We start from the raw sequence: 27589 nt of genomic DNA, 5'->3' as shown, positions 1-27589 counted from the left end.
GAACAAGAAAAGACTTTTAAACTTGAAAATATTCAGCATCTCTCTCACTAGACTCAAAGTGAGCATTCTGATTATGAGCAGAGGCAACTGCTTCAGACTGTCTCCTTGGTGAAGGACAGAATAAGTGGGACAAACTTTGGCTCTCAGCTTCTCTGCAAGAAAATAAGAAACTGGAACACACATCTAACACCGTAGGCTCTCTAGCTGAATCCCAAGAGACTGGGTGCTAGTCCAACTCTCTCAAGGCAATAGCATGACTTGGCAATCACTAATTTCTTGGGGATTGATATGCTTTGGCTGTGTCCCCACCCAAATCACATTTTGAATTGCAGCTCCCATGATTCCCATGTGTTGTGAGAGGAACCCAGTGGGAGGTAATTGAATCATGGGGGTGGGTCTTTCCTGTGCTGTTCTCTTGAAAGTGAATAAGTGTCATGAGATCTCATGGTTTTATAAAGGGGAGTTCCCCTACACAAGCTGTCTTGCCTGCTGTTTTGTAAGATGTGCTTTTGCTCCTCCTTTGCCTTCTACCATTTTGTGAGGCCTCCCCAGCCATGTGGAACTGTAAGTCAATTAAACCCGTTTCCTTTATAAATTACCTAGTCTCAGGTATTTCTTTATTAGCAGTGTGAGAATGGACTAATATAGTAAATTGGTACCATCATAAGCCTGGAGACTTAGGATGAAAAAATTTTTCATAGGCCAGCCCAGGGCCTTATTGCTTTATGCAGTCTTGGGACTTGGTGCTCTGCATCCCAGCCATGGCTAAAAGGGGCCAATGTAGAGCTCAGACTGTTGCTTTAGAGGGTGCAAGCCCCAAAATTTGGTGGCTTACACATGGTGTTGGGCTTGTGGGTGCAAATAAGTCAAGAATTGAGGTTTGGGAACCTCTGCTCAGGTTTCAGAGGATGTGTGAAAATGCCTGAATGTCCAGATAGAGGTATGCTGCAGGGGTGCAGCCCTCATGGAGAACCTCTTGCTAGGGCAGTGTGGAAGGGAAATATGGGGTGCAAGCCCCCACACAGAGTCCCCCCTGGGCATTGTCTAGTGGATCTGTGAGAAGAGGGCCACTGTCCTCCAGACCCTAGAATGGTAGATCCACCAACAGCTTGCACCATGTCATGGAAAAGCCAAAGGCACTCTGTGCCAGCCTGTGAAAGCAGTAAGGAGTGGAGCTGTACCCTGTGCCTTGCAAAATTACAATGGTGGAGCTGCACAAGACCATGGAAACCCACCTCTTGCATCAGGAAGACCTGGATGTGAGATATGGAGTCAACGGAATCATTTGGGAGCTTTAAGATTTGACTGCTCCACTGGATCTCAGACTTGCATGAAGCCTGTAGGCCTCTTCATTTGGGCCAATTTCTCCTATTTGGAACAGCTGTATTTTCTGAATGACTGTACCCCCATTGTATTTAGGAAGTACCTAACTTGCTTTTGATTATACAGGCTTATAGGCAGAAAGGACTTGGCTTGTCTCAGATGAGACTTTGGACTGTGGACTTTTGAGTTAATGCTGAAATGAGTTAAGACTTTGGGGGACTGTTAGGAAGGCAAGATTGGTTTTGAAATGTGAGGACATGAGGGGCTCACATTTGGGAGGGGCCAGAGGTGGAACAATATGGTTTGGCTCTGTCTCCACCCAAATCCCATCTTGAATTGTAGCTCCCATGATTCCCACATGTTGTGGGAGGAATCTGGTGGGAGGTACTTGAATCATGGGGATGGTTACCCCCATGCTGCTGTTCTTGTGATAGTGAGTAAGTCTCATGAGATCCGATGTTTTATAAAGGGGCATTATCCTACACAAGCTGTCTTTCCTGCCTCCAGGTAAGATGTCACTTTCCTCCTCCTTTGCCTTCCACCATGATTGTGAGGCCTCCCCAGTCATGTGGAACTGTGAGTCAATTAATCTCTTTCCTTTATAAATTACCCAGTCTTGGGTATGTCTTTACTAGCAGTGTGAGAATGGACTAATACAGGGACCAACAAAAGCAAAGCAGATTGGACAAACAAAGTGTTTTGAGGCACCTAGAATCTCCAGCTATACTAATTGGGAGGAATATCTCCAACACAAGACCAGTCTAGCAAGACTGGGAGAGGTGGTTCTTTTATGTAAGGTACTGAATCCCACAGAGTCAAGGAAAATGAAGAAATAGGAAAATATGTTCCAAATAAAAGATAAGATAAATCTCTAGAAGCCAACCCTGATGAAATGGAGACATAGAATTTACTCTATAGGCAGTTCAAAAGAACAGTAATAAAGATGCTCACTGAGGTGTGGAGCGAAACACATGAGCAAACTGAACATTAAAACGGAGATAGGAAATATTAGAAAACACCAAACAGGAATTATTGAGCTGAAGAATATAATAATAACAATTCAAAAGAGGGGTTCAACAGCCAAGTAGAACAAGCAGAAGAAGGATTGATGAACTAGAAAACAGGTCATTGGAAATCATCCAGTCTGGGGTGGGGGCAAAAGGAAGCATTGTTAAGAATCACTGGGCTGTGGCCCAGTTGGCCATCAGAGGTGAAGGCAGGGTGGGCCCTCACTGGGGCAGCTGGAGGAGCATGGACTGCCCCACAGGCAGGTAGGTGACGTTCCCAGAGTATGAGAGCTGGTATGCAATGTCTCGCCGCTTCCAGCTTACACAGCTCAATCAGGCTGTCCCCGCCATGGCCAGTGAGTTGGGGATCAGCTCTGCTGTCTTGGAGTTGCCGTCGGCAGAGATGATGGCTGCCTTTTTCTGATGCTCAGCCTTTTCCACCACAAATCTGGCCCTCTCCGCTTCCTGCTGAGCCAATTGTTTGGCTTCCACCACTTCTGTGAACTCCTTCCCAAAGGTCGGATGTGTCAAGGACACGCCATCCAAAGGTGGCTGCTTGCCCAAAGATGGGTGGACGAGCCCAAAGATGACCTGTAAGGTCATCACTCACCTGCCTGGAGACCAGCTGTCTTTAGGTGATCAGTTCTCCTGCATCAAAGTGAGCCACCACTGACTTGAGGGTCTTGGTAGTGATGGATGGCAGCACACAGTCATTGTAGTCCTCTCCAATGCTGGTGAAGATGTGAGCAAACTGGCTAGCAACAGGCCAGAAGAGGATACAAAGCGTGATGTTGACATTCTGTAAGTCTTTGCTACCAGTGATGACTGGCACATTAAGTGGTCAAGAACATCAGTTAAAGAAAATTGGTTTCTGTACCCATGGCATGAGAAAGTGAGCCCCTTCCTGTACTACAATGTCCTGTACGCCACAGAATCAGTCAAAGATGGCAGCTCTGTGTCCAGCATCCACACTGTATAAGGCAGAGTTCACCATGCCTCCTACAACAGCTATAAGGCCAGGCCAAACTTGCTAATAGACTCAAACACGCTGGCAGCCATGTTTCCTTCTGCTGGACCCTCTCACACCTGCTTCCACTCTGACCATATTTTTATATATTTTTGTTTCTACTTAGGGTTATTTTTTTCCTATAGGTTGAATAACTCCTTTTAGTATTTCTTGTAAGGCATGTCTAACAAAATGAAGAGCCCAAAGCACATGATCATCTGAGTAGAAGCAGAAATTTTTTTTTGACAAATTCAATATCCCTTTTGTTAAAAACTCTCAAAAAACTAGGTATAGAATAAATGTACCCCAATACAATAAAAGTCATGTATGATAAGGCCACAGCTAATATCAGACTCAACAGTGAAATGCTGAAAGCTTGTCCTGTAAGGTCAGCAAAAAGAATGCCCAATCTTGCCACTTATATTCAACATAGCACTTGAAATCCTAGCCAGAGCATTTAGGCAAGAATAAGCTAAAGACATCATACATGAAAAGAAGAAGTGAAATTATCTCTTTTTGCTGATGACATGATCTTATATGCAGAAAACCCTAAAAGCTCCACCAAAAAAACTGTTAGAACTGATAAATCTGTAGGTTACAAACTCAAAATACAAAAATCACTGGTATTTCTACACATTAATAATCAGCTATCTTAAAAAGAAATGGAAAATAACAATCCCATTTACAATAACAAAAAATACTTAGGAGTAAATTTAGCCAAGGAGGTGAAAGATGTGTTTATTGAAAATTATAAAACAATGACTAAAAAATTGAAGACATAGATAAATAAAAATATATCCCATGGTCAGGTAATATTGGTAAAATGTTCATATTACCTAAAGTAATCTACAGATTCCATGCAAAACCTATCAAAATTGCAATGTTATTTTCACAGGAATATAAAAAATAATCCTTAAGTTCATATGGAAGCAGAAAAGACTCTGAATACCCAAAGCAATTTTGAACAAAAAGAGCAAAGCTTGAGCATCACATATCCTGATTTCAAAATACACTATAAAGCTATTATAAATCAAAAAAGCATGGAACTGGCATAAAAACAAACACATAGACCAGCAGAACAGAATCAAAAGCCCAGAAGTAAACCTAAGTATTTATCAATTGATTTTCAACAGAGGTGGCAAGAACACATAATGAGGGAAAGAGAATGTCTTTAATATGTGACATTGGGAAAACTTGATATCCACATGTAAAAGAATAAAACTGTACTATTTCACGCCATATACAAACATCAACTCAAATTGGATAAAATATAGACTTAAATATAAGACTTGAAACTGTAAAGTTACTCAAAGAAAACATGGGGAAAAAAACCCACGATATTAGTCTGGGCAATGATATCTTGGCTAGGACTCCAAAAGTATAGGCAACAAAAGCAAAAAGAGACAAATTAAATTGCATCAAACTAAAAAGCTCTTGCATAACAAAGGAAACAACAGAGTGAGGAGACAACTCATGGATTGGGAGAAAATATATGCAAACCATATGTCTGATAAAGAGCTAGTATCAAAAATAAGGAATTCAAACAACTTAACAGCAAAAATACTAATAACCCAATTTCAAGATAGGCAAGTGATCTGAACAGATAATTCTCAAAAAAAGATATGAATCGCTAACATATATGAAAAAATGTGCAACATCACTAATCATTAAAGACATGGAAATTAAAACCACATGAGATATCACCTCACATCTATTAGAATGGCTATTATAAAAATGATGAATGATAATAAGTGTTATATTTCACAGTCATTGTCCGAATCCTCATTCTCCACATGAGAATGTGGAGAAAAGGGAACCCTTGGACACTGTTGGTGGAAATGTATATTTGTATAGCTATTTTGGGAGATAGTTTGATGGTCCCTCAATAAGCTAAAACTGGAATTACCATATGATCCAGCAATCCCACTTCTGGGTATATATTCAAAGGAATTGAAATTCATATATGAAGGAGATATCTGCATTCTCATGTGGATTTCAGCATTACTCAGAATAGCCAAGATACAGATGCAACCAAACTACCTGCCATCAATGGCTGGATGGATAAAGAAAATGTGAGAGATATATACATATATATGTATATATATATATATTCACATATATATATATATGCACAATGGCATGTTACACAGCCGAAAAAAGGAAGGGAATTATGTTATCTGTGATAATATGGATGGAACTGGAGCACATTATGCTAAATGAAATAAGCCAGGCACACAAAGATAAATATTTTATAAATTCACTTACATGAGGAATCTAGAAGAGTCAATCTCATAGAAAGAGAAAGTAGATTACAGGGAATTGGGGAGAGATGGGGAAAGAGAAGATGTTGGTCAAAGGATACAAAACTTCAGTTAGACTGGAAGAATAAGTTTTAGTGATCTGTTGCACTGCAGGGTGACCACAGTTAATGATGATGTATTCTGTATTTCAAAATTGCTTAAATAGTATAATTTTAACATCTCATCACACATATAAAAAGTTGGGGAGGTGATGGATATGTTAATTGACTTGAAATTGGCTCTTTCTATAATGTATACATAGATCTAACAACACAATATATCTTACAAATATACACAGTTATTATGTGTTAATTACAAATAAACATAAAAATAAAAGAATATATGTACTTTCCCTTACCTATTATGTCCTCCCTATTAGGCACAGCCCACATTTGTTTTCTTCCTATAAACAGTTTTTGACTATGATAGTTTTCATTCATCTCAAATTTTCACTGATTTATAGAACTTACTCTCTACCTACCTCTATATCACCCCATTGAGTTCTCAATTCTATAGTTTGTCATCTAGATAAATGTTCATGTATATGTATGTGGATGTGAGGATGTGTGTATGTGTTTGTGTGTATATACACACACACATATAGGTGTGTGTACACGTGTGTGTATTTTGTATATATTAGCCTTATAGCCTCACTCATGTTATCTCTTTAAGAAAAAGCATCACGATTCTACATTATAAAACTAAAGTATAATTTTTTTTTTTTTGAGATGGAGTCTTGCTCTGTCACCCAGGCTGGAGTGAAGTGGCGCGATCTCGAAGTATAATTTATATATAGTAAAAAAATCAGAAATTAAAGATACTATTCTCTCAGTGTTTGCAAAGTCTAAAATAAGTTTAGCTCATAATAGTGCTCAATAATAATTGATCATTGATCTATTAATATTGATAAAGAAAAATCAGAAAAATTACACAAGGCACACAAAATGTATCTACCATGTAATAGAATCAGGAAAAACAGCTGTTATTTTCTCAATTTTGGTAAAGGGAAAACTTGAAGATACTGGTGACTTAATTTTCAAAATATTTTGTTCCATATTCCTGTTTGCTTCAAAAATAATAAAAAATCCCTGTCAGTATATCAACTCTCCACTTTCCATATATTCAAGTAGCCTGATAACAAATCCCGTAATTCTTAGAATTGAAACAAAGTCTAAAAAGGCCTTCATTGAGATGCTGAAGGCACTGTGATCCTTGATAAACTGGCACGCACAAACACAAAAGGCATGAAAGTCATTCAAATGGAACAGGCATAAAGGTTACAGTAGGCATTTTCTCTTCATTCTTGATATGAAACTTGCCACTTTTTCTTCATTGTCATTTTGACTGAGAGAATGCCTTCTTAGTTGTTTGGTTGACTCTTGACCTATTTTTAACTTCACAGTGTAATCTAGATTTATGTTACTTGGGAGTGGTGGCTAGAGTTGAAGTCTGATGTAATGATAACAACTCAAGATGAAGATTTTTCTACATCAAGTTATTGTAGCCTTTAAGTGGTCACCTGCCAGAAGCCACAGGGAGATTCAACACACCTGAGGATTCTTTCCAATACTTGATAATTTAGTGTTTTTTTTTAAACAAAATATTTTGCATGGAAAATAAAAAAAGCATCACATTTAAAATTGGAAAGCTGCATTCTGTTCTTGAAGTAGACACAAACTGATTGTAGAAATTTGGAACAAGTCATTTAATCTGGAGAGTCCTTAGAAAACTCACATGCAGAAGAAGAGGGAATGAGGTTGATGATGGCTTTGTGTTTTTGGCCATATATTTATGATTTAGATTAGTCTTTTTACCTAGGGTACAGAAACCACTTGTAGAGATCATATTTTTAGATGGGAATGATATAATCCTCCGAAATTTAAATAAAACTTTTCCTACTTAGGCAAGCTTATAAAGTTGTATTAAAAGAACATAACAAAAATATGATTCTATGAACAAGGAAAGAATAAAGGAGCTGAGACTATAAAACTTATTATGAGGCAATAAATGTGTTTTTCCCTCAAATATGGGAATTCCTCTCATTTAGAAAGCTCACAGATGTTTTAAAATGAGAAAAAATGGAAGAGCACCTTTGTTCTCCTTTAGGAGAATTTTTCAGGTCACAGCCTTATTAGGGTAATTTGGAGATGCTAAAGTTGGCATTAAACGTAGACAATGCTGAGTTGAATCCATCCCATGTATTTATCCCACCAATGTCAGTTTGCTTCTAAAATGTCCAATTATCAAGTATTTTCCCTTATCAAGTACTTTCTGTCTTAATTTAGTAATGAAGTTCCTGAAAGCCCCAAATTCAAAATGATCCTTTTCATACTTACTCATTTTCTAAAGGAATTAGCAAATTGACCTTGAAGTAGGTTTTTTTAAAGGATGTCTCTCAATCATACTTTATCTTTTGCTTTTCCAAAGGCCTAGCAACTGACTTTTGAGGGAGCAGCTGGTGGGGGCAGAATGGGGGTGTGGAAAGGGAGAGGAAAAAGTAGAGTGAAAGAATGCAAAGATGTGTACAGACTGAATGTGGAGTTGAAGGAGAGGATGTGTTTAAGAACAAAATGTGCACGAACCGGTGTGTGTGAGAGGTATGATGAAGTGGTGTTGATCACAGATGGAGCCTTTAATCTCATCTCCTACTCGTCTCAAAACCAGAAACCCATTCCTAGCAGCTCAAAAACATAGTGAAGCTACCCCCAAAATACACATGCCAACATTTCATAATGTACAATCTACTGTCACTTCTTTTTGCCTTTCAACAACTTTCTTTGCCTTGGAGTTTTCTGACCTTTAGCATTATCACCACACTTTAAGGCTTCTGTGTTTTCTGGGATCAGAAAAATTGTTACATGTCATTACTCCACATCTTATTAGGGCTGCTGATATTTCAGAAAATCCCAGTTGTCCTTTAGATCAACAATACAACACATGGTTCTGATTGTATTATGGCAAATCTTCCATTCTCTGTGTAAATAAAATGTATGAATATAACAGGCAAGAAATAAAAAATGTAAGGCCATCTGTCAGATATCAAAAATCCTACATAATATAAGATGGTTCTGCTTAAGAAATTAATGCTTAGGTTTTCACATTATAAACAAGCATTGCTTTTTTATGAGCACAGATTGTTTCAAACAGTAACTCATGAAGAAAGGAAACGAAAATAATATATGATACAGTAACACTTTTTCATCTTTTGATAATTAATAATGTTAAGGTATAATACATCCTGGAGGCTTTGAAAGTATTTTCAGTACATTTAATTGATTATTAAGACAAAAGTAGAATTATTGGAATTTTTGTTTTCCTTGTTGTATAATTAAGCCTATCAATTACTCTCAACTGTGAAAAAATTGTATGTGGATATAAATTTGAAAACCGAATGGAAAATGTGTGTGATTTCTTAAATGATATGTAGGTCAGATACTTTGCATTTTACATTGGTCTTCTCCTATGTCTGATGTGACTGCCTTTCAGATATCATTAACATCTGCTGCTTCTAGCCACAGAGTGGCTCATGACAGCTGCATGACGCTGCCCTAGAATTCATGCCAAACCAGTCCCCTTTGAATATCAGTAGACCACCTGGGTACCCAGCTGCAATATATGGCATCTCCTGCTCTTTCACAGATGCCAGCAATACACAAAAAGAACTTGAGTGGAAAAGAAAACCTGGTAGCTCAGAAAAAGTTTTCCTTCAGTCCCTCCATCTGTAAATGTCCACCTCTCCTAATTGGAGTTACAGAATTTCAGTTTCAATTAAATTTCCTGTGTAATTTGTAAACTGGTCATGTGTGTCCCAAATGTAGAGAATTGTGATAAGTTTGAGGAAATAGGACAACCTGTTTCCTCTCAAGAATTTTTTCTAAGATCCTGGCTGGCATATATTCAGCAAATATATATTAGCCAATTACTTTGTGTGCTGTCAAGCACAATGCTGGGCTCTGGGGCATAAAAAAAGAATAATAATAATACATAGCTCTCTACTAGCTTACAGGCCAGTCTAGTTGTGAATGTCAAAACTGGGCATATTAAAGTTAAAGTCTAGTCATCAGTTTGCATTTGACAGTGAAATAAATAAATAAACAGTCTCCCATGCCTACAAGAAGCGGACTTGAGAGTTTCTCACCCCTACCATCATCATAGACAGGATGCCTTTCTCCTGGCTTTTAATCAGCTAGAGTCATTTTGTTTCTAGTCAAGAATCTAAGACATTATTTTTTAAAGCTGTAAGTTTTGCTTCAAGTAGGTACTTTCCCTAGGGGGCATATCTAAAATTCTAATGCTGTCAATGGAAAATATGAGTACCTCTCAAAACTCATCTTATAGGCACTTTATTTTTTGCTATATAGTGTTTGGCAAGAACCAATGTGAAACACCTAAAAATATCCATGTTAACGTCACCTCAAGTACTTATTCAAGAAACCCACAAACCTCCTAAGAAGGAAATTAATACTCTACTTTTGACAGTTTTTTATTAAAAAATTAATTGGTAATAGTCAATGAAGGTTACATTACACTTTAGAAGAGTAAAGAAATAACCATGAAATAGCAACATTTGGCATATAACTTTGCTAACTTATCAGTCACAAACAAGGAGAGTGGAGTGCAAAGTTTATTTCTCTAGATATGATGCTTAAAGTCCAGTAAAGATAATTTCCTTGGTACACTAGTACTTCAAAATGTTATTCTTGTGAAATTTAAAAGTTACTCCATGGAGAACATCAAATGCTCATTCAAATGCTTGTTGAAGAAGCTGTGATTAATCCAAAATTTTTACCTGTTATCAAGCTCCATATAAATTCCACCTTCTCTGAAAATAATCTCTTGCCTCCACTTTCCTTGAGATCAAAAAGAGCTGACCTGATTTTCTACTCATTTCTACCTTGAAATGTCTCAAATATCCTTAGTTTCTTCTTTCCATTTTAGGAAAGAAAGTCAATCCTCTTCTCTGAAATTCACCCTTGCCCTTGGTCTCCTGAACTTGTATTAAGGGAGCACTAGGCTTGGAGTCAGGAGATGTGAGTTTGATGTTTAGCCCTGCCAATTTCTAGGCACATGACAATTTATCTGAGGCTCAGAACCTTCAACTATAGAATAAGATGATAATAAGAACTCATCCAGAGTGTTCTGGTAAGGACATAGTAAAATAATGAGTGTGAAACTGCACTGTAAACTAAGTGTCACACAGATATTCTTTATTGCTATACCATTTGTCCAATATCTGTAGGTATTTATCTCATCAATTATCCCTTCCTTTTTCTTTTTAGATATCACCTCATATTTAAAAATACTTCCTTATTCATTTTTAGATATTTTACCTATCTAAAATATAATAGATGATATTTTATTTTAAATTTGTGATAAAATGAAATGATAGAAAATATAAAATAATTACTTTGCTCATATTTAACCTTAAAGTTACTAAGATTTTTCCTTCTTATTTGCTGGCAAATGTCTTAAAAAGACTTTTCCCCCACTACATGTTTTCACAATCCAATTCTCTTAACATCTTATATTCCACTATTTTGAATCCATCATCTGAAACTGCTCATGAAACTTTTTATGAGCTTACATTATTCTTACTTCCTGACTTCTCTGTAGCATTTGACACTGTTGACAATCACCATAACTTTCTAAGTTTTTGTGACATTTTATTTGTTCTTCACTGACAGTTTTGACTTAGCAATCACTTTGTCTTCTTTCTCCCACCCCTAAAGTAGGTGCTACCTAAGGACATGCCTTGCTCTTTTGCTCTCCCTATTTTCTTCCTTGGCAAATTAATCAATCCTTATACACCCATTTAATTCCTTATCCTTTGCCTCAACTCTGCAACACATTTCCAACTGCTCCTGGTACATCTTTAACTTTCCATAACTTTATAGAATCAACAGCTTCCATTTTGTTCCCCAAATATGAAAAGAAATCTTGCAGTTCCTGAGGTCTTCTCTTGTAGGGTCAGAGAAATGATCAAGGAGCAGTAGTCTTCCATCAGGTCTAATTACGATCCAAATAGACCATTACAGGATTAGTGTGGGACACAGTACGCTTAAAGTTTTGTATAGATTTTTATCTTAATTTGGGAATTCCATAAGTTATGATGTTTTTCTCAAATGCAAATAGCTTTTATTGGCCAATTAATAATATGGAGTATAAAGCTGGTTGACCAACTAAAATATAGGATTTTAAAAAGTAAATATAGAATTTGGTTGACCAATTAAAATAGAGAAAAAAATATTTTGTTCAGGGATCACATATTACTAGGCTATGGAGTAAGTAAGTAAGTGGGAAAATGTTGCCAAAACTTTGATGATAGAGTAGGGCATGCAGAAATATATTATCACATGCAGGTGTATCATGGTGGCAGTACAGAAATGCTAATAATTCCACACCAAAAATGTTTATTTCAATTCTGGCATATTTGCAGTGTAACCACATGGTTAGCTTGACAATTATAAAACATCTTTAGAATTTTTAATGAATCAAATTTGGAATTTTGAAAATGTTGTAAATATTGTTTGGTTGAATATAATTTTTAAGGGTAGTATTGAAAATCAACAACTAGCTTTTCAATTATACTTAATTTCTCAGTAGTAATTAAGTATTGGTACTTACCACTCACTTTTTTACAGTTGGATGAAATTCTCCCCTCAACATTATCTCACACACTCAGAGTCAGTCCTAGTATCTAGAATCTGTTATTGCAGAAATTGTTCAGTCTTATTTAAATAAATCTCATAATTGGTTTCCTTTTTTAACTACATTTCTGGTTGACTAGAACAACAGTAAAACGATTGGTAGTCATGTACTGAAGATAGACATCACTGAATGTGACAATATAATCATAGCTTAAGATGTTGCACATTTATTGCAGTCGTTACCATAGAGATTTAAATTTGGCTCTTTAATAAAAAATACATAGATTTGATTTTGAATGAATTAATTTTGACGAGCAAGGTGCAGTAGGTTTCCTAACTGAACATATACAAAAACAACAGATTTGGAATTTTGTCCTAGATGTCTTTAAGGGATCAGATATAGGTATATAAAAATAATATGTTCAATTTATTGAATTTTTAATAAATACTTTATTAATCCTGCCATTTAAATCTTAGTTTCATAAGATACACATGTAATGCTTTAGTAATACTTCATTCATGTAATCTTCCATAGGGAAAACAAAAGGCAGGAAATCAGATGTTCTACTCTAAACTTAGATATGCCTCAAAGAACAAAGTAGGAGTGTATTAGTCTGTTCCCATGCTGCTAATAAAGACATGCCCAAGACTGGGTAATTTATAAAGGAAAGAGGTTTAATTGACTCACAGTTCAGCATGGCTGGGAAGGCCTTAGGAAATGTACACTCATGGTGGAAGGGGAAGCAAACACATCCTTCTTCACATGGTAGCAGCAAGAAGCACCCAGCAAAAGGGGGAAAAGCCCTTTGTAAAACCATCAGATCTTGTGAGAATCACTCACCATCATGAAAACAGCAGCATTCAACTAACCACCCCCATGATTAAATTGCCTCCCACCAGATCCCTCCAACATGTGGGTATTATGGGAACTACAATTCAAGATGAGATTTGGGTGAGGACACACACAAATCATATCATTCCACCCCTTCCAAATCTCATATCATCACATTTCAAAAGCAATCATGCATTCCCAGTGAGGAGGCACCTTAACTCATTTTAGCATTAACTCAAAATCTTAACCTATTTCAGCATTAACTCAAAAGTTCCCAGTCTGACAGGGCCTGGTGGTTCATGCCTTTAATGCCAACACTTTGGGAGGCAATGGTGGGTGGATCACCTGAGGTCAGGAGTTCAAGACCAGCCTGGCCAATATGGTGAAGATGCAGATGTTGCATTTTCCGTTTCTACTCAAAATACAAAAATTAACCAGATGTGGTGGCCCACACCTGTAGTCCCAGCTACTTGGGAGGCTGAGGCATGAGAATTGCTTGAACCCAGGAAGAGGAGGTTGCAGTGAGCTGAGATTGTGCCACTGTACTCCAGCCTGCGCAACAGAGTGAGACTCCATCAAAAAAAAAAAAAAAGAAAAGAGAAAACAAAAGAGAAAAGAGAAAAGAAAAGAAGAGAAAAGAAAAGAAAACAAAGAAAAGAAAAGCGTCCACAGTCCACAGTCTCATCTGAGACAAGGCAAGTCCTTTCTGCCTATGAGCCTGTAAAATCAAAAGCAAGTTAGTAACCTCCTAGATACAATAGGGGTACAGGCATTGGGTAAATAAACCCATTCCAAATGGGATAAATTGGCCCAAACAAAGAAGCTACAGGCCCAATGCAAGTCCAAAATCCAACAGGGCAGTCATTAAACCTTAAGGTTACAGAGTGATCTTCTTCGACTCCATGTCTCACATCCAGGTCACACTGATACAAGAGGTGGGCTCCCATGGCCTTGGGTAGCTCCATTCCTGTGGCTTTGCAGGGGACAGTCCCTCTCCTGTCAGCTTTCATGGGTTGGGGCTGAATGTCTGTGGCTTTTCCAGGTACACAGTGCAAGCTGTTGGTGGAGCTAGCATTCTGGGGTCTGGAGGACAGTGGCCCTCTTCTCACAGATCCACTAGACAATGTCCAGGGCGGACTCTGTGTGGGGGCTTGCACCCCACATTTCCATTCCACACTGCCTTAGGAAGAGGGTCTCCATGAGGGCTCCACTCCTGCAGCATACCTCTGCCTGGACATCTAGGCATTTCCACACATCATCTGAAACCTAGGCAGAGGTCCCCCCACCTCAATTCTTGACTTCTGTGAACCCACAGGCCTAACACCATGTGGAAGTTGCCAAGGCTTGGGGCTTGCACCCCCTAAAACAATGGCCTGAACTGTATATTGATTCTTTTTACCCACAGCTAGAGCATCTGGGATGCAGGGCACCAAGTCCCAAGGCTGCACACAAGCAAGGGAGGTCCTAGGTTCAGCTCACTAAACTATTTTTCCTTCCTAGGCCTCCAGGCCTGTGATGGGAAGGGCTGCTGTGAAGGTCTCTGACATGCTCTGGAAATCTTTTCCCCATTGTCTTGGTGGTTAATATTTGGCTCCTTGTTACTTATGCAAATTTCTGCAACAGGCTTGAATTTCTCCACAGAAAATGGGTTTTTCTTTTCTATTGCATCAACAGGCTGCAAATTTTCCAAACTTTTATGGTCTGCTTCGTCTTAAATGGTTTACTGCTTAGAAATTTCTTCTGCCAGATACCCTAAATTGTCTCTCTCAAGTTCAAAGTTCCACAGATCTTTAGGGCAGGCACAAAATGCTGCCCCCTCTTTGCATAGCAAGAGTGACTTTTACTCCAGTTCCCAACAGGTTCCCCATCTCTGAGACCACCTCAGCCTGGACTTTGTTGCCCATATCACTATCAGCATTTTGTTCAAAGCCATTCAACAAGTCTCTAGTAACTTCCAAACTTTCCCACATCTTCCTGTCTTCTGAGCCCTCCAAACTCTTCTAACCTTTGCCTGTTATCAAGTTCCAAAGTCACTTCCACATTTTCGGGTATCTTTTTGGTACCCCCAGTACCAATTTACTATATTAGTCCATTCTCATGCTGCTAATAAAGACATACCCAAGACTGGGTAATTTATAAAGAAAGAGGTTTAGTTGACTCACTGTTCAGCATGGCTTGTAAGGCTTCAGGAAACTTAAAATCATGGTGGAAGGGGAAGCAAACATGTCCTTCTTCACATGACAGCAGCAAGGAGAAATGCCAAGCAAGAAGTGCCAAGAGCAGCATGGGGGTAACCACCCCCATGATTAAATTATTTCCCACTGGATCCCTTCCATGACACATGAGGACTACAGGAACTACAATTCAAGATGAGATTTGGGTAGGGATGCAGCCAAACTATATCAAGGAGCATAGAAGCAGAGAAATTTGTAAACTGAGAGTACACAGATTTCCAGGCCATGCTTTTCTGCTTCTTTTCACAAGACTACATATACCCTTAAATTTTTTATTTATAAATTCTTCCATGAATGTCTTAGACTACAGCAATCTTTCCCTCCTTTGAACTTAATGCACTATATATCTGCAGCTTCAAATGATACCTAGAACTTAGTACATTATCAGGTGCTATTTGCTATCTTACGTACCCACACAGTGAAAGAAATCAAGAACCACACCTTGCGTATATGCCATCCACAGGGTCTACTGCAGGTTTAGGTATATGAATATTTATACTGATTGATAGGTAAAATGAGGGTTGATTTATAGCTGGCTGATACTTAGAGGTGATCTGAAGTATAATGCAAATGTTACAAAACGCATTCAAGATAAGAAACAAAATAATGAGAAAAAACCTTCTTATATATTTAATCTATACTAGATCCATTATAACAATAGTTGTAAAATGATTTTATTATTATTTATTTATTATGTATTATTCAAATGTAAGGCTTCATCAAAATATAAACTCTTAGAAAACATCTCTTGTACATCTTTTGTAACTGTACTCGGTGTACATGCCGCACTGAAAGACTGGGATACAGTTTGAGGAATGCACCATTAGGTGATTTCATTATCATGTGAACATTACAGAATGTTCTTATACAAACCTAGATGGTACAGCTTACAAACTTGAAAAGCGTGTGTCTGTAATGAATGCTGTGGGCAACTGTAACACAATGGTAAGTATTTGTGTATCTAAAAATATCTACATATAGAAAAGGTATAGTAAAAATACAGTAGTATCCTATGGGACCACCATTGTATATGTGTCGTTGTTGACCAAAACACCATTATGTAGTGCGTGATTGTATGTGGCAAATAGGTACACATTAATTGTATGTTGAACAAATCAGTCAACCAAAACATTATTCTGAGAGGATGACTTCTCTCTTAACCCTCCCAATTCTTTAGGATATTTGTGATCCTATAGACTTGGAACAGGAGAATTGAGCTCACTTCATAGCTGCATAAGGCCTTTTGCATTTATCATTTTTTTCTATGCTGAATGTTTCCCCCTGCAAATCCTTACATAGACAGATGCTTCCTGTCATCTGGTATCAGCCCAAATGTCCCCTGGGAGGGTTTCTCTGATCATTCTAGGTAATGTAGTTCTCTACCCTTCATCCTCCACCTCTGTCATTCACAACATTTTACCTTATTTTATTTTCTTCTAGGCACTTGATTTATCTGAAATTAACAGAATAATATTTCTGCTTACTCGTTTATTGTCTATGGTCTCCCTCTAGCATAAGTTCTAGGAAACCGAGACCACGGACTGAGTATGCCCAAGAACTGGCAAACATTTAAAAATTAACCAGTAAATTCCCTGACTTCAACTTATTTGCACATTTCATTTGAATTTAATGGCAGTTGTAGCTCATTAATCAAACCCAATCTGTATAAATGCTTTTAAAAATTTTAAAGCTATTTTTTTTACAAGTTATTTACTTTAACTTTCCCTTTCCATGTAAGAAAAATGAAACCGTAATTTGTAAAATCAATAGCTAAAAGTCAATTCATGGCAGCATATATTTAGATTTAAAAGAAAGTTAAACATTTCTTTATTAGAATATTTCAGGGACATTTCAAATGTAAATCAGCAGGATAATTGACTTAATTTTCAGCACCATTTTGTTTGATTAAGCACACTTAATGGGAGGCTCTAGTGAAATTCGGCCTTAAGGGGATATGAAACTTGTCTGTTCAATAATTCTGAGCACATTAACATTCTTCATATAGCTGTTTTTATTGCCATAAATTCAAACCGCTGAATTTAAGTCCTTTATGTTTGGGATCAGAAAGATTATAAAGACTTTTAAGGGTAACATGCACATGGAATATCTGTTCATATGAGCAGAGAAAGGTCAGAAAGCCACAGCAATGAAGTATGTTTCTCAAAGTTGACATTTTAGACATTGGTCTCTAATAAGAGTGTTGGTTACTTAATGTACTGAAAGTCACTAAAAAGCCAGGTATCCCTGGCTTATTGCTATATACAGGGACACTCTGCTTAGTATGTTTAAAATATCCTTGTATCTGTTAAAGAATAATATTTTCAAAAGTGTTTTTATCATGGTTCAGAATTTAATTGTTTATTTTTCTTGTGTGTACCTTTATTTCCATCTAATGGTATCATTCAAGAAGACAGAAAAACTTTCTCAATTAGATTGATTTTCCAACAAAACTTATTTCCAATGTGTATTTCTGGATAAGCCCTATAAAATATCATTCACTTCTTTATTAATGGAAATGAAAATGTATACTTTATACATTACTATTTTTGTATAATTTTCATTCAATTTCTTTTTCTTTTTATGCATTTAATTCCTGTCCATCTTTCGGGGTTCCATAATTTTATAATTTCCTTTACTATCCTAGTTCCAACTCATTCAGGATGTCTTGCGAGTACCATTCAGCATTTATTTTTATAGAGACATCTAATACTGTAATATTTTTATCCATATATCATTGTTACATTATAGCTTCTACAGTAACTACCACTAGAGACTTACATTTTGGGCCCTCAGAAATATTTAGTTTTTACACTAACATAGACTCACATACACATAAATTAGATAGATATATATAGATGAATAAAATAAACAGATAGTATTCATGATTGGTTAGATAGTAGACGAGTATTTTTGTTGGTTTACCAATACAGTATATGCTTACAATTCTCCAGAGAAACACTCATATGATGAGATTTTGTGAGATCAAGAAAGAGAAGAAATGAATGTTATTAATGCAAGAGGGCTAGGTTTATGACACATATTCTAATTCCATAGATGTGGTATTCTGTTCCTCAAATGCCTTTCTTATTCCTGACATAGCTAACTTCTGTCAGTTCTTTAACACTCAGTTCAAACATCACCTATCTTCTCATAACTCTAGGATTTGTCTTACCATCTTCTAAATCCTCATGAAATTGCCTAACAAAGCTCATGTTTAACTTCTCCAAAATTTTTAGTTTGTTTAGTTCCAAGACAGCTGTTAAAAGCTGGCATAGATATTTCATTGTAGCCAGTAAAGGCCAATTATTCTATGGGTTGCACAGATAACAAATAACATAATCAAAAATATCTAGACAATTTGTATCTTTATTACATTTTTATCTCTTTACCAAGTTGTATCCAAGCAAATCCATTCTTTAATAACATTATTCACAAGCAACCCTGTGAACCAAACCTGTGAAGAAATGTGATGGGTCTGAGTAGGAGAAAAAGTTTATATCATAGTTTTCATGACCAGCCACTAATGTTAGTATCTACATCCCTGCATCTTGTGTATGTGAGTTCTATTTTTATTAAGAGAAAAGAATGCTAACATAATTCAAATGTGAACTGACCAACATTTAAGCTCGACTGAATTTAGATAAGTTTTATTTACAGAAAAACCCCAAATGATACTCTATCTTCAAGATATATTCCTTCATGAGATCAAATCACTGGAAAGCAATAAAATTGATAATTTTCTCTTAGTGCACCCAAGAAACCCACCATCCATTTAAAGGCATTAGTGGATGTTTGCTAAAACATGGTCTAATATATCAACTGCTTTGTGTCTACTGGGCAGTGCCTTTCAGAATCTAGTTCCTTTCATCTGAAGAAAAAAAAAAGTTTCAGTGCAATTTTATTTACTAATTTATTTTCACTTTAGCTGTCAGGAATGTTTGAATAAATTTATTGATTATTCAATGTGACTAGTTTATCCCATTTTCCTGTTACTTTATTTCTCTTGCCCTTCATTTTCATCTTTCCTCTCAGTTGCTTTGTTTTGAATCATTTCAATGTGAATTTTCATGTTAGTAATCTCTTAGGATGATTTTAGAAATAATAGAAACGGTATAAATAAGTGGTTATGCTTTAAAAATGAATTATGGGTGGTACTGACCACCTCAAAATTATTTTCAATTAGTTTAAGAAATAATTAAATGAATATAAAAGAGAACCAGAGATTAACACCAAGTTTTAGTGTATCTAAATAACTTTAAATGCTTTATGTTTCTAAAACTATAAGCATGTTTCCAAATTGAATGTTTGCAAGGTAAAGCATCATATCAAAGGCTAATATAAAGCTCTTCTCATATTCCAGTTTTCTGAACCAAAAATATTAATGGAGGAATGTAGTTATTGAAATTACGATGCCTTAAGCTATTATAATTTTAAGAGCAATACAAGTTTTGTTAATGTTTGCTAATGTTCTTCTAAAGCTTGATTAATGTCTAATTTACCTGTTGTTCACTTATTTTTTCTAAAGGAGCATATGAAGCAAGTTATTTATAGCAGTTAATATTCAAAATAAAATTCTAACACATTTGTTTTGGATAAACAGAATTCTATTAGGAATCATAATGAAATATTATTCGGTGACACCTACTCACCTTGTGCTTTAGAAATATATATATATATATGCACATATATATATATATAGATATGACAGTCTTTAGTAGCAGTCTCATTGCCTCTTATCTAGAAATATTTTATTCTGTGGTTTAAATTTAAAAAGCCCTTCTTTGAATGAAAATATATGTTTAAACAATGGTTCAAAGCAAAGTGGTGGCCCAGATGACAGAAAAACTAGTTGCAGGCACAGAAGCTAAAAATTCAAGCTATTCTTCAATATGTTTAAGGTTCAGCCTGCACCAAATAGGGAACAAGAGAAACATTTGCTGAACCAAATCATTAAGATTGGTTTGCATTCTTTGTGAAGACTACACACACATGATGTCAGTTTATGATTTCATAGGATTTTTTAAAAAGGCTAATAAATCTCTATATTATCATTAAGAGAGTGATTTATCATATTTAAAGAAAAGTATCCCGCAAAACCATCTCCATATTTCTATTATAGTTTGGTTTCTATGACTGATCCAAAAAAAAAACAGTCAAGTTTTACACACTGACAAATAACCTACTTTCATCAGATTTGTATGAATTAAGTTTACAAAAAGGCAAAGAACTCTAAGAGAAATAAATCACCTGGATTTTTGTCTAAAATGATTTCTAATAAATTATTATGGCGGATGTTTTCACTTGTTAAAATTTGAATTGTGTGGACATTGCTTAGAAAATTCTTGACTTTCTTTAAGCATTTTTAAAAAGTATGGATACTATAAGCCCCTAAAGGTTGACAAATTTCATTGTCACATTTACCATACTATTCTGTTCAATGGGAACCCCTGCTTTTCATTTTTCCACTATTTATTATGTCAGCTCTCATTTCTTTTCCACTTCATTGCTTGTACAAATTGGAAATACATGGATTTCACATGAGAAGACATTTCACTTAGCTATATTCTTCAGGTAAATATACTATTGGTTTCATTGTGATTTGCAAGCAAAAGAAAATTGGGGTACTTGAAGTAAATTCGATCTTGTTAATTAAAATATTAGTTACTGACAAAAGAGCTTATTTTAAGGGTAATGATAATAAAAATTAATATTGCCATACAGTTTATAAACAGCTTTAATAAGTATTACTTCATTTAATGAATACAGCTGTCCTGAGAGGTAGACTGTTATAATCAGATCAACAGGGGTATTTAAAAGTAACTGGACTATGATATATTGAGAATCTAATCTAAAGTAGAGAGGTTTACTGTTAAGTAGATACTTTGAACTACATTTTTCCTTCATTTGTTTCTCTTTGGAGTATGCCTCTCTCTCTCTCTCTCTCTCTCTGTGTGTGTGTGTGTTTTCATTCTTAATAGCTTTATTAAAGTACAACTAACATATAATGAACTGCATATATTTAAATTGTACCACTCAATAAGAAGTTTTGTCATATGTGAAACTTGTGAGGCTGTCACCACAATCAAAATAATGGATATATACATTACCCCTAAAAGTTTTCATGCTCCCCTTGGTAATCCCTCCCTGCAATCCTCCCTCCACCACCTCAATCTCGTGTCCCCAGACAAGTTATCTGATTTCATAGATTAGTTTGCATTTACTAAAATTTTATACAAATGAAGTCATATAGTATGTAATCTTTTTGCCTGGCTTGTTTCATTCAGCATAATTATTACAAAATTCACCGAAGTTGTAGGGTGCATTAATAGTTTGCACACATTCTTTGTATGGACAAAGCATAGTTTATTCGTTGACCTGCTGATGGACATTTGGATTGTTTCTGGCTTTCGGTATTACAAATAAAGCTGCTATGAATATTGGCATACAACTCTTTGTATGAATATACATTTTCCTTTCCACTGAGTAAATACTCAAGAGTGTTTAAAAAGTACTAAAACTGTTTTTTGGAGTTTAGTGTACCATTGTACATCATCACCAGCATTGCATGTGCAGTTCTTCCATAGTATCACCAACATGGTCAGCCTTCTTAACCTTTCTTTTTCTAACAAATGCATAGTGTAATCTCATTGTGGTTTAAATTTCATTTCCCCACTAACTGCTGAGGATTTACTCATTTGCTTATTTGCCATTTGTAGACCTTTCTTAGTGAAGTGTCTATTCAAGTTATTTTGGCCATTTTTTATTGAGTTGAATGTTTTCTTATTACTGAGTTTTGAGAGGATTTTTTCTAGATACAAATCCATTATCAGATATATAATTTGCTAACTTCTTTTTTCTGTCAGTGCTTTGACTTTCTCTTAATAGAGGCTTTGAAAAGCACAAGTTTTTTTGTTTGCTTGTTTGTTTTTGAGACGAAGTCTCACTCTGTTGCTCAGGCTGGAGTGCAGTGGCACTACCTCGGCTCACTGCAAGCTCCGCCTCCCAGGTTGAAGTGATTCTCCTTCTTCAGCCGCCCAAGTAGCTGGGATTACAGGTGCCCGCGACCGCGCCCCGCTAATTTTTGTATTTTTAGTAGAGATGGGGTTACACCACGTTGGCCAGGCTAGTCTCAAATTCCTGACCTTAAGTGATCTGCCCACCTTAGCCTCCCAAAGTGCTGGGATTACAGGCGTGAGCCACCACGCCCGGCCTGAAAATAACAAGTTTTTAAATTTTAATGATATCTAATTTACCAATCCATTCTCTTATGACTCATACTTTTGGTGTCATATCTAAGAAATATTTGTCTAATCAATGGTTTTACAAGTTCTCCTATGTTTTCTTTTATAATTTTATATTTTTACATTTTGAATTAATATTTTCATGGTATAAGTTATGGATTGGAGTTGTTTTTCCCCCCACATATTCAGTTGTTCTAATAATAGTTATTGAAACTACTATTCTTTCTCTACTAAACAGCCTTTGCATATTTGTTAGAAATCAGTTGTCCATATATGTGTAAGTTTATTTCCAGATTTTAGTTCTGTTCCTTTGTCTGTCTTTATGTTAATAACACAGTCTTGATTATTATAGCTTTATAATACATTTTAAATCCTACTTTGTTAATTATCTAACTTTTTTCTTTATTAATGCATTTTTAGCTATTATACATCCCTTATATATCTATATGGATAGAATCGACTTGTCAGTTTCTACCTAACAAAATAAGTAAGTTTTATTTACTATTGCTTATCAATATAGATTCAATGCAATAGTAAGTAAATACAATACACTTAACTATTGCATTGAATCTATATTGATAAGCAATAGTAAGTAAATACAATACACTTGCTATTGCAGTGAATCTATATTGATCTAAGGGAGAATTGTCATAATATCATATTGAGTCTACTAACAATTAATAAATAATAGTATTTATCTTCATTCATTTAGGTCTTCTTTAATTTCTCTCAGTAATATACAGCAGTTTTTAGCAGAGAGGTCTTGCACATCTTTTGTCAGATTTATCACTTTTTCATATTTTTTACATTATTTTAGATAATGTTTAATATCAGTTTTCTGCTGTTTGTTGCTAGTGTATAGAAATAAAGTTGACTTTTATACATTGTTCTTATATTCTACAACCTTGATAAGAAGACTGTCTTATTTGTTTCAGCAATACTTTTGTAGATTCCATTGGATTTTGTAGATAATCTTGTCTTCTGAAATTATAGTCTTAATTTTTCCTCCCTAATATGGATGGCTTAATTTATTCTTCTGACCTTGCTGCTGTGCCTAAAACTTCCAGTATAATGTTAAGTAGATGTAGTAAGATCCAAAATCTTTATTTATTCCTGATCTTAGAGGGAAAGCATTCAATGTTTTAACATTAAATATGTGTAGGTTTTTTTGTTCAAACCCTTTATCAGGTTGATGAGTTTTCTACAAATAGTTTGCTCAGGGCTTTTTATTGTTTTTTGTTTTTTGTTTTCCTTTTAAATTCAGGAGTAGACTGAGTTTGTTATATACTTTTCTTGACTCTATTCAGATGACCAATCAATTTTCTTTTAGTTTCTTGATATGGTGAATTACCTTGATGGATTTTTGAATGCTAAACCAACCTAGCATTTCTGCAATGAACTCTACTTAATCAGATATATTATTTATTTGACACACAGAGAAACTTGATTTGCTAATTTTATTTAGAATTTCTGCATCAATGTTTACCAGGAATATTAATTTTTAGTTTTCTGTTTTTGTAACGACTTTGTCAAGTTTTGGTATCTGTGTAATGCTGATCTCACAGAACGAATTGGGAGGTACTACCTCCTTTCAATTTTGTGGAAGCATTGGTTTGTTTGTTTGTTTGAGACAGAGTTTTGCTCTTCTTGCCCAGGCTGGAGTGCAATGGTGCAGTCTTGGCTCACTGCAACCTCTCCCTGTTGGGTTCAAGTGATTCTCCTGTTTCAGCCTCCCAAGTAGCTGGGATTACAGGCGCCTGCCACCACACCCAGTTAATTTTTGTATTTTTAGTAGAGACAGGGTTTCAGCATGTTGGCTAGGCTGTTCTCGAACTCCTGACCTCAGGTGATCTGCCCTCCTCGGCCTCACAAAGTATTGGGATTACAGGCATGAGCCACTGAGCCTGGCCCAAACTCTTCTTATTTCTACGCAAAACGTTTGGCAGAGTTCACCAGTTAGGTTATCTAGCCATGGAGTTTCCTTTGTAAAAATTATTTTTAAAGTATTAAAAATTATACATTTTTAGAATAAATTTCATTTATTTACTAGATACACGGCTGTTTGGTTTATTTTTTCTTTCTGTGAGCTTTGATAATTTGTATCTTTTAATGAAGTTGTCCATTTTATCTAAGTTGTCAAGTTTATTGGCATAATGAGAGTGATAATGTTCCATTCCAATCCTTTTAGCCATCTGTAGAATCCATGGTGGTCATGCCACCTTTCTGATTTCCAACATTGATAATTTGTGTCATCTCTCTATTTTCCCCAAATTTGGCTAAAATATCGCCTATTTTATTGATCTCAAGGAAACAAATTTTGGTTTCATTGCTTTTCCATATGTATATATTTTTATCATATAGGTATCATATATATGGAATATTATATATATTCCTTTTATACTTCATTTATTTCTGCTGTTATCTTTATTATTTCCTTTTTCTTACTTTGGCATTAAAACTCTTCTTTTTCTAGTTTCTGAAGGTGGAAGCTAAGGTCATTGATTTTAGATCTTTCTTGTTTTTTTTTTTTTTTCTTTTCTAATATAGATATTTAGTGCTATAAATAATTCCTAAGTTTGCTTTAGTGTCACTACACATTTTGATGTACTATGTTTTCATTTTCATTACATTCCAAATAGTGGTAATTTTACTTGTTCTTTAATCTGTGGGTTTTGTTTGTTTGTTTGTTTTTGACAGAGTCTCGCTCTGTTGTCCAGGCGGGAGTGCTGTGTCGTGATCTTGGCTCACTGCAATCTCTGCCTCCTGGGTTCAAGTGATTCTTCTGCCTCAACCTCTCAAGTTGCTGTGATTACAGGTGTCCACCACCATGCCCAGCTAATTTTTTTTTTTTTTTTTTTTTGTATTTTTAGTAAGGACAGAGTTTCACCATGTTGGCTAGGCTCGACCTCTCAAAGTGCTGGGATTACAGGCATGAGCCACCACGTCCAGCCTATCCACGGGTTTTTAAGAAGTATGTTATGTAGTTTCTCAATATTTCCTCTACCCCTTACCTCATAAATCAATCTGTCTGGAGGATACAGGTACTATTGACTTTCCTGAGTCATCACTGGGCAATGAGACCTCTAATCTTTTCTGAAGGTTCTTTCCTCAGACTTGGATTGTTTCCTCACACATGTGTGAAGATACGGCCGAATACTCCCACAGAAACCTCTGTATATCTCTTGAATGCTCTGCCCAGAACTTCATTACTCTGTTCACCAAATTCCAGCAGGCTTGGTCTCCCCAAACACTCAGCTTCATCTCCTCAAGTCATGGAGTCTGTCAAGATCTAGCCCTTTTATCACTAAGGCCTAGAAACTTTCAAAAGGCAGTAAGCTGAGGCAATTGTAAGGCTTTCCTTGTTTGTTTCCCATCTCTCAGGGTGACTGCTGTTCAATGTCTTGAAAGTGTTATTTCATGTATTTTTTTCCATTTTTTAATTTATTCATGTGAATGACGGGGAGGATGGTAAATCTAGTACTTGTTACTCCAAGTCTAGATGATACATACTTTTAAAAATTAACTCAACAACTGTTTCATTCCAACTGATTTATGAGTGTAGAAAAATGTTTTCCACCCTAGATTCTTAGATGCCAGTAATTAACTCCAAGGATGTTGTGGAAGTATAAAAAGTATTTTTTTGTGTGTGTTTTTCTTTTTCTTTTTAAAATTTAATATATTTTTTGAGCAGGGGAGCCTTAGAACTACATCTCAACTAACACTTAGTATAATTATACTTTAATGTGTATTGCATTTCTGGGTTTAAACGACTTTTTCCATACATTCTCTCTTGTGATTAACCATGATCAAAGCCAAATTACTGAAGGTAAGATTGTTTTCAGGTGATTCTCAGGAATGTTATGACTTGCCCAGAGTTGCACAGCTTATAACAATCACCACAACAGCTGCCATGAATGACACACTTTATGTGCTAAGTGGAGTACTCAGCACAATATATATAATCTCATTTAATCTTTCTCTAAAAATATGAGGAAAGTACTGTTATCTTTCTTGTTTTAGAGATGGACACACTAAAGCTTAGAATATGTGCTATCTTACCTAAGCTTACACAGACGGTACGTGCCAGAGCTGGGTGTTGAATGCAGGCTATCTGAATCCCAGTCCATACTTGTAACCATTCATGGCTGTGAGACAGATTTCTGTGTCCTTTGCTGTCATCAAGCTCTTTTATTTATTTTTTCCCATGCTCTGAGTTGATTGGATAGTGGCAGTTTTCTTCAATTTAGAATGGGCAAAATGATCTGTACTCTTGGGAATGCTGCTCCCCATGATATTGCTTATAAAAGACAAGGACTTTTGGTGGTGGTGTTTGTTGGTTGATACTTATCCTGAAACAGGGTTATTATTTAAAGATAGAGGATACTTTTTGATGGTAATTCATAATTTTCTTGGTTCATTTTATCACTATTTTATTTGAGTATCAATTTCTCAGTTCTTGTCTAAAATTTCAACTCCTATGTAACCTCCAAAATCCAACACTTCATATAATCTTTCCTTCCTTATATTTTTTCTTTAACACCTATAACTGATATTTTAATAAATTTTACTTATTTTATTGTCTGTCTCTTTCTATAAAATCTAAGTTCCATAAGAGCACAAAGTTTTGTCTGTTCTGTTCATTACTGTATCCCCAGCACATACATAACACTGTCTAAACATAATTAATTAACGCTTATGTTTAGACAGTGCTGTTAGGATTTATGTTATTGCAGTGATTGTTGTGTAATGCAGCAGGGAGAAATATTTGAAACAGCTTTCAGAAGCATTAGGACCTAACTGCTGTTCTCTGGTAGATAAACCTGATATTCTCACTGCTATTGAATGTGTATTATCTTCCATTAGAGGCTATAGCCTATAAGAGGAAGATAAGATTATAGATGAAAGAACCATCTCAGAATTGTGGAGGAAGCTTGTATTTGCATGTTAGTTTCTTTCTTTCCCTAATAATACCATCAACTGTTAGGTTCATTATGTTATG

General features: G+C 35.7%; 1 protein-coding gene and 1 pseudogene across 11 annotated transcripts in view; both read right to left on the bottom strand.

Annotated features, from left to right (window-relative positions):
- GALNT13 (polypeptide N-acetylgalactosaminyltransferase 13) overlaps nt 1-27589 on the bottom strand; it is a 580804-nt gene that overhangs the window by 167468 nt on the left and 385747 nt on the right. The window lies entirely within an intron of this gene.
- LOC112132377 (prohibitin 1-like) lies at nt 2398-3918 on the bottom strand (annotated as a pseudogene).

The sequence above is a fragment of the Pongo abelii genome, chromosome 11 (genome assembly GCF_028885655.2).
Source record: "Pongo abelii isolate AG06213 chromosome 11, NHGRI_mPonAbe1-v2.0_pri, whole genome shotgun sequence".
In the NCBI taxonomy this organism is placed as follows: domain Eukaryota; kingdom Metazoa; phylum Chordata; class Mammalia; order Primates; family Hominidae; genus Pongo; species Pongo abelii.
This window is presented reverse-complemented; position numbering and strand designations above follow the sequence as displayed.